The 12491-nt window shown below is 50.1% G+C and overlaps 1 non-coding gene across 1 annotated transcript; it reads left to right on the top strand.

Moving 5' to 3' along the window:
• The first annotated feature begins 348 nt into the window (after window positions 1-348).
• Window positions 349-422, top strand: TRNAR-ACG. The gene has a single exon. It is a non-coding gene; the product is annotated as a tRNA-Arg (tRNA).
• Window positions 423-12491: the final 12069 nt, after the last annotated feature.

Genomic DNA, 12491 nt, shown 5'->3' with positions numbered 1-12491 from the left:
TAGGTTCGATTCGGATCCCTCTGTTGAGCGGGGCAGAGATGGATAAGATCAAACACGGGAATAAGAAGCATTTGAAATGCCTTTTTGATCATTTTGATAGAGGGGGATGGATAAAGTGGGCAAAACAGACTCACATTTTTCAATCGAAAAGATGGGTTCCTTTTTCGTCTCGACAAGATCCAAATCTAAAATGCAAAGGTCGTCTTATTCAAAACCTCAATCATCACATCCCCTCTCTCCCACTTCACACCTCGGAACGCACTGTTCTTATAGAGAGAAAGGCGCTTTCCCATCTTCTTAACCTGAAATGAAGGGGTACCCCCGGGAAGAGATCCAGTGGAGACAGCTGGGCCTGTAGCTCAGAGGATTAGAGCACGTGGCTACGAACCACGGTGTCGGGGGTTCGAATCCCTCCTCGCCCACAGCCTTCCAAACCCTAAGAAGCAGAACGCGCCATCACCTACAGCCCTTTCCTCTGCCGGGGACTTTCACGAAATGAAAACGGGCGGCATCATCGTATGCTCGACATTAGTTGCCCTGGTGTATATCCCGGAGTACTCCTATGGCCGATCTGTCACCCATACATGAAGGCCTTGGCCCCGTCCCGTGTGGAGAATGCCCCCCTTACGGCACGGCTTAGTCTGTTATTTTCACAGACTATCGAAAGCATTGTCATTTTGCGATTTGAGTTCCGGAGATACAGGTGGTAAGTTATGGGTAATGCGGGGGAACTTTAAGACGAGATAGAATACCTAATATGGGAGTGGTTTAAGTGAGAGAATAGCTCCCTTACCAAACCAACTGAGCTATTTGCCATGTTTTTGACAAATGACCTAACTTTGATGTGATGTGCCCGGCTAGCCCGGATCATTCTTAGAGCAGTCGAGGTTACCGGAATTACGGCCTTCCATACAAGAACTGGCACTATTGTAACTCGCTATGGGCCTCCTGCGGGGAAGGAAAAACGAGCAGTTTACGCTTTAGTAGCAACCGTTTCACTGGCTCTAGTATCCACTGGCTTTCAAGGAATGGAATATTACCAAGCACCCTCCACTATTTCCCTAAATATGTGCATCGAGTAAGTCATTACCTTCTATTCGATCTCCAGTATCGCTCATCAAGTACTTGATCAGATTCCTCTTTTTTCTTGCAATTGCAAAGTGGTGGAAAAAATTTGTATTTCGGTCACCTAGCTGCCCAACGGCCAATGCCACAGGCAAATCTCCATTTTCCAACTTATACAACTCTTTGGGGTCCAAAGATACTCGCCATTGCAACTTAATAAATAGGACCGGTGGGATCGCCTTCAACAGATATATCGGTTTCACTGCTTTCGTACACCCTCCTATTTGGTTGGAAGTTTCCTGCTCCAGTTGGGAAAGCAAGGGCCCTATCCCACTGTAGATGTGGTTTTATACCTTGATGAATTGGTACCTTATAGCATAGCGAATTTACTTTTCTTTCAAAAGGATATATCAACCTGTAGTGAAACCGGGCCACCGAGCTTGCTTTTACCGCTCTTACAGCTCTCTCTCTTCTTTTTTATGGGTAGTTTGGCCAGAAAGAGAAAGAGGAATGTACCCATTTCTATTTATCCATTCTCATAGAAAGTACCAAAAATGTTTTTGAATGTATGGAGCAGGCGTATGAGTTGATATCTTCAAGAGTCAAATCCTTTTCTTGCCCACCCAGCCATAAAAGAAAAAAATCGTTACGAGCGGGTCTCTGCCCACATGGAAGCGGGGCAGAGATGGATAAGATCAAACACGGGAATAAGAAGCATTTGAGTGGAGATGATGTCGTCGTGTCATTGCTCGTGATGTCTTCACCAGGATTTGACTTACCAATGTGAAAGGTACCGTTTCTGTTGGTTTTCGTACTATGCGCAATGAAAGTTTCCAAAAAAGGAGAGCTCTAAAAACAGCGTTCTACGGGGAATGGCTACTCATAAGAAGATGAAGGATTGAAAGACGACTGATCACCCCTCTGATTTGTGATCTTTTAATAGAAAGAAAAAGCCTTCTCTCAGACTTAAAGGTAAATGAAAGCGGGATTTTTTTTCTCTCCTCTAAGCTAGCAGCAAGTCAAGTAATCTGAGAATGCTGCCCCCAATCCGTAGCTGAGGACGAACTCAACTCATAAGCTTTTTTTGAACCAAGCACCGCTTTCGAGTAACCTGACGAACGCGAACTACCTTCGTACATTCTGTCCAACTGGCAGGCACACCCCCATATTAATAAGTGATATAGATAGGAATGTGATTGAATAAGAACTCTTCATAAAGTATTTGGAAAGAAAAGAAAGAGATTCTTGGTTTTATTGCTCCCGCTTCCTCATCTGCGCTCGTCAAGCCAACTTTGCTTTTTGGGAGGCGAAAGAGGGGTTGAAGCGCCTCGATCTTCCTACTGGAGGCATGGTCATGGCTTTCATTAATTCATTTCATTCTTTGTTCTGTTGTGGAATCGAACCACTCAAAGGATTTAGAGTCCTTTTACCAACCAGTCAGAACCAATATTTCTCTGTTATATTCTGTTTTTTCTTTGTCAGCTAGCACAATTTGGATTTCGAGTCCAATGCGCTAACGCTTTCTTTAGTTTTCTTGCTTGATTTTTATACGATTTTTTAAGCAACTAGCGCGAAAGCCGTTGCGCGTTAGCTCATCCGTTTTCTTGCTCTTTCTCCGGGGCAATGCCCCTTGCTCTTCCCACTGAAACAAGAAAAAAAGGATTTGTAGTCCAGCAAGAAAACGGATGCGCTAACGTAGAGGGGGGGACCTAAATTTTGACTGAGCCTTACCCTCAAGTTCGATGATGCCCACACATCCAAAGTTACTCCCCAAGATCGCTACATAAAACTCCAGCAAAACTACATCATAAACTCCGGAAAATAACTACTCCTAGATCATTGCAATTCCTCCAGCTCAATCACAGGCAACCCAACAACAAACCCAAAATGGTAAATATCAGACAATAGAGTTTAAACACGGAAAATCACGTTTTTCATGGCAATTTATATTGGGGCAGGAATGGTAAATTTAGTTTGCAAGCATAATACTTTTCTAGCACAAAATGAATTGAGGCATATTTGACATGCTCGCCAAGTAACTGGTCATCCTCGGCGAATACAACTTGCCATGAGAAACGTTCGATTTACCATGCCAAAAAATCTGATGTTCGCTGGATATTCAGGTCCAGAACAATAACTATAACAGAGAACTCCATCTCAACTACTTCATTACAGCCACGATCACACCAAAATCCCTGCAAAAAAAATAATTTCACCAAAAAAATGTCCAGCTTCACAACTTCTTCATAAACGCTCACCAACATGTTAGAGCATCTCTAGAAGACCCCGCATAAGTGGTCAAACCCGCAAATTTTTTGCGTTTTACAGTTTTGGACAAAAAAAGTGTCCAGAACAGAAACTGTAAAAGTGGTCCAACCAGTAAAATTTTTAAGGGCCACCGCAAATGCACACCTGAAACCCTTATCTTTGGAGATTGGAAGGCCGAATTTAGGGGCCCCGTATACCGGTCAAACCTCGTCGGAGCAAACACGCCGCCGCGGAGTTTGCCGGAATCCGCCCTAAACTCGCCGGAATTCATCACCGCACATCGAAAAAGGCTGCTAGACGCCGCAATCGATCGCCGCCGGTCCGAATTGGACGAGCTCGACATCGTCGTGGCCTCCCATGACCTCAACATGGCCGCTGGAATCCTCCCAACGCGGCAGACAAAGGGGCACGACTCGCTTCGCAATAGAGCAAGGCGCGGACGACGGAGGCGATGGGACATGGCCGGCAAGGCTGAGCGCGGATGACGGAGGCGACGGGGCATGGCCGGCGAGGCTGGGCGCGACCGGTGCGGTGATGGGGCGCGACCAGCAGGGACGGGGCGCGGCCGACGGGCAACGGGGCATGGCCTGTGGGCGACGGGGCGTGGCCGACGGGGTTGGGCGCGACCGGCGTGGCCGGCGCGGCCGACGGGAGGAAGGGGCAGCAACAGCTATGGAGAAGCTGTAAGCACGCAAGGGGGGTAAGTATGGAGAGGGGGGCATCGCATACTCTAAGGAAGTATGGGGGTAAGTATGGAGAGGCAAGGCCTTAGCTATGGAGAAGTTGTAAGCACGCAAGGTTTACGAGTTCAGGCCTTTCTCGGAGAAAGTAATAGCCCTACGTCTCGGAGCCCGGAGGCGGTCGACTGGATTATGTGAGTATGAGTTACAGAGGTGTGAACCCTTGTTTCGGAGGAGGGGGGTGGCTTATATAGAGTGCGCTAGGACCCCGGCCAGCCCACGTTACAAAGGGTTCAATGTACATTAAGGCAGGGCGTTACTGGTAACGCTAGTAATAAAGTGCTATAATGACCATAAAAGCTACTTAATGACCGACCATTAGCGTGTGGAGTGACTTTAGGTCTCCTGGCCGTCGAGTGGTTAGATCTTGGTCGAGTGATTGCTTCTTGGTCGAGTGTCTTCGAGTCTGTCGAGTGGAACACCTCCAAGTCGATTGAAAGGTGATTTCTTCTAGAGATGTCCTTGGATAGGGTAGTTAGGACAGGCCCATGACCCTACCCTAGGTACATAGCTTCATCATTAGCCCCCGAATGGATCGAGGTTTGAGTGGGGAAGGAATTGAGAACTTCTCCGACTCGTTTTTCATGCCATGAGCATATCTTGTTTCGGATCAACGGACCTGAGAGAAGACAGCAACTTCCTTTTCAGTCGCCCTGATCCATTCTTAATTCTTCGTCGAGTGAGTTTCTTTATTTGTAAGGCTCTGAGTGACGGTGCGGAGGAGATCTTTGGTCTGACAAGTTGTTTGCTGCCCGCAGATTTCGTGGGATCCGAATTTTTGGGAAGCGCGCGGGATGGGGGGGCGCAGGAATCGGATGGGATAGAGCGGAGCCGCCTCGATCCCCGCGCCGCCTTTTTCGCCACGTATCGCGCGCGCGATCGTTACGGGATTTGACAGAGCCACCTGGGCCTACCCGTCAGCCACTTGGAAGCGGCCCCATATAAGGCGTTGGACCGGAGTCTCCCGACCAGTGCGTTCCCATTTCCTCTACTCCTCTTCACGCCCCTCCATCGCGCTCGCTCTCGCCCCAGCATCACCGCTCCGTACGCGTCTCGCCGGCGAAAATGGGGAAGGAGAAGACGGCGGCTCTGGAGCGGGCAAAGAAGGCGACGGCGAGGTCGAAGGGGAAGGCGACTAGCCGGGGCGGATCTTCCTCGCGGACCGGCCTGCCGAAGGGCTGGATCCAGGGCGACTGGATCCACTCAAAGATCTCCCAAGAAGACCTCGACGACCTGGCCGAAGGGGGGCTGATCCCCTATGACTCGGCGCGGCTTCCGAGGAAGGAAACTAAGCCGCAACCTCAGGAGGGTGAGCGTGTTCTTCTTGCCACCCACGTCGACCGTGGGTTTTCCTTGCCTCCTCACCCTTTCTTTCGAGGGTTTCTAAACTTCTTTGGGGCACAACTCCACCATTTTACCCCGAACTCAATCGTTTATCTCGCCTCTTTCATTTCTTTGTGCGAGAATTTCTTGGGTTGTCGGCCTCACTGGGGTCTGTTCAAGCATATTTTCACTTGTCGCTCCCAAACAGTGAAAAAGGCCAACCCGAGTGACGAGAGGACCCAAGTGATTCAGATGTGTGGGGGTCTTGGCATCCAGATGAGAGGGAAAAGCTCCTTTTCGGCCATGATTCTTCCTGACTCAGTTCGCGGATGGCAGTCGACTTGGTTTTACTGTAAAGACCAGTCGACGCCAGGGCAATCGACTGGCCTCCCTCCCTTTACCATGGACCGAGTGGAGAAACCCTCCCCTTTGAAGGTGCTCCCGGAGGAGAAGGCGGACGTGAAGGTGTTGGTCAGTCGCGTGGTCCAGCTTATTCGTGACGGGGTCACTGGTATGGATCTCTTGGAGGTCTTCCTTCAGCGGCGCATCCAGCCTCTTCAAGCTCGAGACCATCCGATGTGGATGTATTCGGGTCTTGAAGACTCCACTCGGATCCACCCGGAGGAGGTCGACGACGACACACTGGAGAAGTGGCTGTCGGGCATTACCGGGAACAAGGACAATCCCAGGGGAGCCAGGAGAGTTCCCCCATTCGACCAGTCTCATGCACCAGAGCAGGTCTGATTCTGAGTTTTTGCTTGTAATCTGAATTCACTCGCGCAGCTGTCTATATTGCGTCGACTGACTTTGTTCTCCCTGCTTTCTTTCAGGCCATTATTGAAATGTATTCGATGCCAAACGGGGAGCAAGAGCAAGCACTGGAAGGCGAGGCGAGTGGCGGCGACAGTGGCGAATGGACTTTCGATGGTGAAGGAGATGGAGGAAGCGACGGCTCAAGTGATGGAGAAGAAGTCGAGTCGCCTCCTCGCAAGGAGAGGCAATCCAAGCTCGACCAAGAACGGCCGAGTGCCTGCGACAAGGCAACCACTCCGGCAGGTCAGTCTTTGAAGCGTCCTCGGATCTCTTCACCAACTCCGACTGAGAAGGCGCCAAAGCACCCCAAAGTTGCAGAGCCGAGGACTCGGAAGGCGTTGCCGAAGATCAAGATTGATATCCCCGTCTCCTCCACGTGAGTGTCTCTCTTTGTATTCACTCGACGCTCCGCGCTGTTTGTTTTTCTTGTTTTAACTGGACGAACTTTGGAATTGTCAGCGCTGCCACTTCTGGGACCTCAGCTTATAGGGCTGATGATGAGGTGATGGAGGATGCGGTCACTTCTAATCCGGGTATGGTTTCTGTCATACTATCTTTATTCGGTCGATTCAACTGCAATGTGCATCATTGGGTGACATGATTTTGGTAATTAAACTTTGCACAGCTCCCAACATTATTGACCTCCCTGATGATGATGAAGAGTCCGAGAGGCCTTTGACGAGGAAGAATAGGCGAGCTCCTGTAAGTGAGGCGCTACAGTCGACGCCGAGGGCGGAACCAGTCGTTCAGGACACTGGCGACGTCAATCGGGGTTATGTTACCTTCGCCGAGCCACTGTCGAGCGCCTTGCCTTCTTCGTCGACTGCTCGGGCCCCTGTCGACCCGCCTTCAGTTTTTGCGACCCATCATGTCCCAAAGGACGAGGTGAATGCTGCTAGGGAAGCCATACGCCAGGCGGGCATTATGATGGAGAAGATGAAGACGGTGCGGGACGCCAGCCAAGCCGCCTATGATGCCAGCTCGGCTCTCCAGAGCAACGTTCAGGTTAGTCGGTCGCTGCTTGTTCTGTTAGGATATGCTATCTGAAGACTCTTTCTGAAAATCTTTTCATCTATACACCCACTGGGTGTGTTGATTGAATTTTTTGAACTAGTGGGGGCACGCTGAGTGCACCCACTGGGTGTGGTCCCCGAGACTATGGTGGACTGCTGGCAGTCGACTGTAGTCTTTGTATTTTGTCGAATGTATAAATAGGTTGTCTCTTCCACTCGGTCTGGTTGAGTGGGATCAGAACCGGTGGGGGCACGCAAAGTGCACCCACTGGGTGTAGTCCCCGAGACTATGGTGGACTGCTGGCAGTCGACTGTAGTCTGATTTCTACTTTCTCTCTTTCTGCCTCTTTTTTTGGACTCGACTTCGGCAGGCCGGTCGAGTGGGATCAGAACCGGTGGGGGCATGCAAAGTGCACCCACTGGGTGTAGTCCCCGAGACTATGGTGGACTACGAGCAGTCGACCGTAGTCTTAGTATTTATTGCCTTTGTTGCTTTTCGCTGCAAAATAACTTCTCCCCTTTGATTTCAGAAATCTTGTGATCTTGGAGCTCGCTTTGCTGACTTGGAGAAGCAGCAGATTCAACTAAACCTTGACTTGGAGCTGGCCAGGACAGAGCTACAAAAGGTCAGAGACGGTGCCGCTGGTAAGACGAGTTTGTCGACTGGTCAGTTTTAGGCTCGAGTACCCTTCTGCTATTTCTGAATCAATCGTCATTTCTTTGCAGAAAAACTGAGAGAAGCTCTGGCGCAGAAGGATGAGGATTTGGATGCTGCTCGTAAGGAGGCTGACGACAGGACCGCTCTGGCCGAACAGAAGCTGGCTTCGGTCGGCCAGTTGGAAGAAGAGAATACCAGGCTGAAGACCGCTCTGAATGACTCCAACAAGGAGTGCTCGCGCTGGAAGAAGGTGAATCTCGTCCAGGGCGAAAAAATGGAAAGCATTGCTCGCAGGAGGGGTGATCTAGAGAGCTATCTGAGAAGTCTTGCCAAGAAGTTGTTCATCAAGCTTGAAGGTGCACATTCTGTTCCGACTAATTTCTTTTTTATGTCGACTCAGTGTACGAAACTTGACTTATCCTTGGATCGTGAATGCAGAGTTTTGCCAGAACTTTGAAGAGGAGACTGGGCGGATCGAACCAAGTTTGGATCCAATCAACTCTCCCGTGAAAGACGAAACTGCCATGAATCTGCTCCGTCTGGAATCTCGCATCGACAGTGCCGTGGACTACTTGGCTCGACTGAAGGTCGCCATGTCACGGATCGACCCGGCACTTTGGCCAGAGGCCACACTCCAAAACGATCTTGAGTCTCTGATGACTCGTCTTAACGGAATCCCTGACCGAGTGCAGGAGTGGAAGAAGTCTTCTGCTCGGTGTGGCGATGATGTGGCTCTATCTTTGGTTCGTGTCCACTGCAAGGAGGCGCGATAAGATAAGCTAGCCCCAATCAAGGTCGCCAACACCCAGAAGCACGACTTCCGATCTTTTATGGAGACTTTCATTGCTACCGCCACTCGGATTGCCGATGGCATCGACCTGGATGAGTTCGTCGAGCCTGCCAGCCCTCCTCCCGCGGAGTGAAGAAACTCTTATGTCCCACCTTAAATTTGCCTCGGAATGCCGAGTGGTTTTTGTAACGTTAAACTTTTTCGGGCTGCATGCCCGAGTACTTCGATCTGTGATCCGGAACCTTTGGAATTTATCTGAACTTGGTTTACCGTTGAATATCTTTGTGAATCTCCTGCTGAGTGGACCCATTCTTCATTCGAGACAATTTTTGTATCTGCAGCGCAGCTCCGAAGGAGAGGGAAGCAGTCGACCCATGTCTTGTCGCCCTTGCGGGTCGGCGATGGAGTGCGCATCGTATTTGTGGCGAAGCTCTCTAGGGGAAGGCGGCGGTCAACCCACACTTTGTTACTGCAGAGCGGGACGGAGCGCACATTGTATTTGTGGCGAAGCTCTCCAGGAGAAGGTGGCAGTCGACCCATACTTCGTTACTGTAGAGTGGGATGAATCGCGCATTGTATTTGTGGCGAAGCTCCCTAGGAGAGGGTGGCAGTCGACCTGCCCCTCGTCGTCCTTGAGGATTGAGATGTGTTTCGTACTTAGGCGAGTGCCGGACTGCAGCTAAGTCTCCAAGTGGGAGAAGGCGAGTACTGGACTGCAGCTAAGCCCCCGAGTGGGAGGATTGCATCCACTCGGTAGGATTTTTTCAAACTTAGAGAGTGTCGGACTGCAGCTAAGTCTCCAAGTGAGAAAACTGGACTTAGGCGAGTACTGGACTGGCAGCTAAGCCCCCGAGTGGGAGGTATTGCTCTCCACTCGGTAGGATTTTTTCAAACTTAGGCGAGTGCCGGACTGCAGCTAAGTCTCCAAGTGGAGAGAACTTTAGGCGAGTACTGGACTGCAGCTAAGCCCCCGAGTGGGAGGATTGCTCTCCACTCGGTAGGATTTTTTCAAACTTAGGCGAGTGTGGACTGCAGCTAAGTCTCCTAAGTGAGAGAACTTAGGCGAGTACTGGACTGCAGCTAAGCCCCCGAGTGGGAGGATTCTCTCCATAGGATTTTTTCAAACTTAGGCGAAACAGATTCGCAGCTAAGCCCCCGAGTGGGAGGCTGGCTCGCCACTCGGTAGGAAATTGTTTTTACAAACTTAGGCGAAGCGGATCCGCAGCTAAGCCACCCACTGGGGGATTTCTTACGTAAACAAAAACAATAATAATCACTGGGAAAATTATAACGCTCTTGTCTTTACTAAATAAACTACAGGAGTTTTTCTCATTACATTTCATCCGAGTGAGAATTTAAGTAAAAAAGGGGCAGAGTAGCTCCGCATTCCAGGCTCGTGGCTCATCAATCTGGCGATCGACATTGTAGAGGTGATATGCTCCGTTATGGAGGACTCTGGTGACTATGAAGGGGCCTTCCCAAGTAGGAGCGAGCTTGTGAGGTTTCTACTGATCCACTTGGAGGACTAAGTCTCCTTCTTGGAAGGCTCGGCTCTTCACGTTTCTGGCATGAAATCGACGCAAGTCTTGCTGATAGATGGTCGATCGAATCAAGGCCATTTCTCTTTCTTCTTCTAGGAGGTCGACTGCGTCCTGCCGGGCTTGTTCTGCTTCATCTTCAGAGTAGAGCTCGACTCGGGGAGCGTTGTGAAGCAGGTCACTCGGTAAGACTGCCTCGGCTCCGTAGACCAGAAATAATGGAGTTCTTCCGGTCGATCGATTCGGGGTTGTCCTCAATCCCCAAAGGACTTATGGAAGCTCGCCGACCCATGCACCTGCTGCGTGCTTGAGATCGCGCATCAATCGTGGTTTCAGTCCTTTGAGAATTAGGCCGTTTGCCCTTTCTGCTTGCCCATTCGACTGGGGGTGAGCGACCGAAGCATAGTCGACCCGAGTGCCCTGAGAGGCGCAAAAGGCCCTGAATTTGTCGGAATCGAAGTTCGACCCATTGTCCGTGATGATGCTGTGCGGAACTCCATATCTGAATATTAACTCTCTGATGAAACTGATAGCGGTGCAAGCATCGAGATTCTTGATAGGCTTGGCTTCAATCCATTTGGTGAACTTGTCGACTGCTACTAGCACATGAGTGAAGCCGCTCCTGCCTGTTCTCAGTGGTCCAACCATGTCCAGCCCCCAAACAGCGAAGGGCCAGACAAGTGGAATGGTTTTCAGGGCTGACGCTAGCTTGCACGGCATATTGGAGTAGTACTGACATCTTTCACATTTGTCGACTATCTCTTTTGCCATCTCATTGGCTCTTGGCCAGTAGAACCCCGCTCAGTATGCTTTAGCCACAATGGTCCGAGAGGACGCATGATGGCCACAGGTCCCCGAGTGGATATCGTTAAGGATCATCTGTCCTTCTTCTGGCGTAATACACTTCTGGCCGACCCCAGTCGCGCTTTCTCTATATAACTGTCCCTTTATGACTACAAAGGCCTTGGATCGACGGACGATCTGTCGAGCCTCTTCTTCGTCTTCTAGGAGTTCTTTCCTTAGGATGTACGCGATGTACGATTCTGTCCAGACGGGAGTGATAACCAAGACTTCCATGATCAGGTCAACCATAGCTGGAACTTCCACTTCAGTCGGATCCGTGGTGCTTTTTGGCTGCGGGGCCTCTTCAGTGAAGGGATTTTCCTGGACTGATGGTGTGTGGATGTGTTACAAAAACACATTGCTGGGAATGGCTTCTCTTTTGGAACCTATTTTTGCCAGATCATCAGCTGCTTGATTTTTCAGTCGGGGTATGTGATGAAGCTCTAACCCCTCGAATTTCTTCTCCAGCTTTCTCACTGCATTGCAATAACCAGTCATGGCTGGACTTCTGACGTCCCATTCCTTCATCACTTGATTAACCACCAAATCTGAGTCGCCATAGACCATGAGGCAATGGACGCCGAGTGAAATGGCCATGCGTAACCCATATAAAAGTGCTTCGTATTCTACCTCGTTGTTAGAGGAATCAAAGTGAATTTGAAGAACATATCTGAGTTTATCTCCTCTGGGGGAGACCAACACTACTCCGGCGCCGGAACCATTTAGCATCTTGGAACCGTCGAAGAACATGGTCCAATGCTCTGAGTGAACCTGAGTCGGCAGTTGCTGTTCAATCCACTCGGCGACAAAATCCGCGATTGCCTGGGACTTGATAGCTTTCTTTGCCTCAAACTTGATATCTAGAGGAAGGAGTTCAATCGCCCATTTTGCCACTCGACCAGTTGCATCCCTGTTATGCAAGATCTCTAACAACGGAGCGTCCCTGACGACTGTAATGGAATGATCAGAGAAGTAGTGGGCAACTTTCTTTGTGGTCATATAAATCCCATATACGAGCTTCTGATAATGGGGATATCTTTACTTCGATGGGGTCAAGACTTCAGAAACATAATACACTGGGCGTTGAACTTTGAAGGTTTTCCCTTCTTCTTCCCGCTCGACCGTAAGTACCGTACTGACGACTTGTCCTGTGGCTGCGATGTAAAGCAGCAAAGGCTCCTTGCTGATTGGGGCAGCAAGCACCGGCTGGGTGGAGAGCAGAGCTTTGAGCTCTGCGAACGCTGCGTTAGCTTCAGGAGTCCACTTGAACTTGTCAGACTTCTTCATCAATCGGTAAAGAGGCAATGCCTTTTCACCGAGACGAGATATGAATCGACTTAGGGCGGCCAAGCAACCAGTAAGCTTCTGAACATCGTGCACTCGCACAGGACTTTTCATTCGGAGTATAGTACCGACTTTTTCTGGATTGGCGTCGATTCC

Source organism: Triticum urartu, chromosome 4 (genome assembly GCF_003073215.2).
Source record: "Triticum urartu cultivar G1812 chromosome 4, Tu2.1, whole genome shotgun sequence".
NCBI classification, from domain to species: Eukaryota; Viridiplantae; Streptophyta; class Magnoliopsida; order Poales; family Poaceae; genus Triticum; species Triticum urartu.
This window is presented reverse-complemented; position numbering and strand designations above follow the sequence as displayed.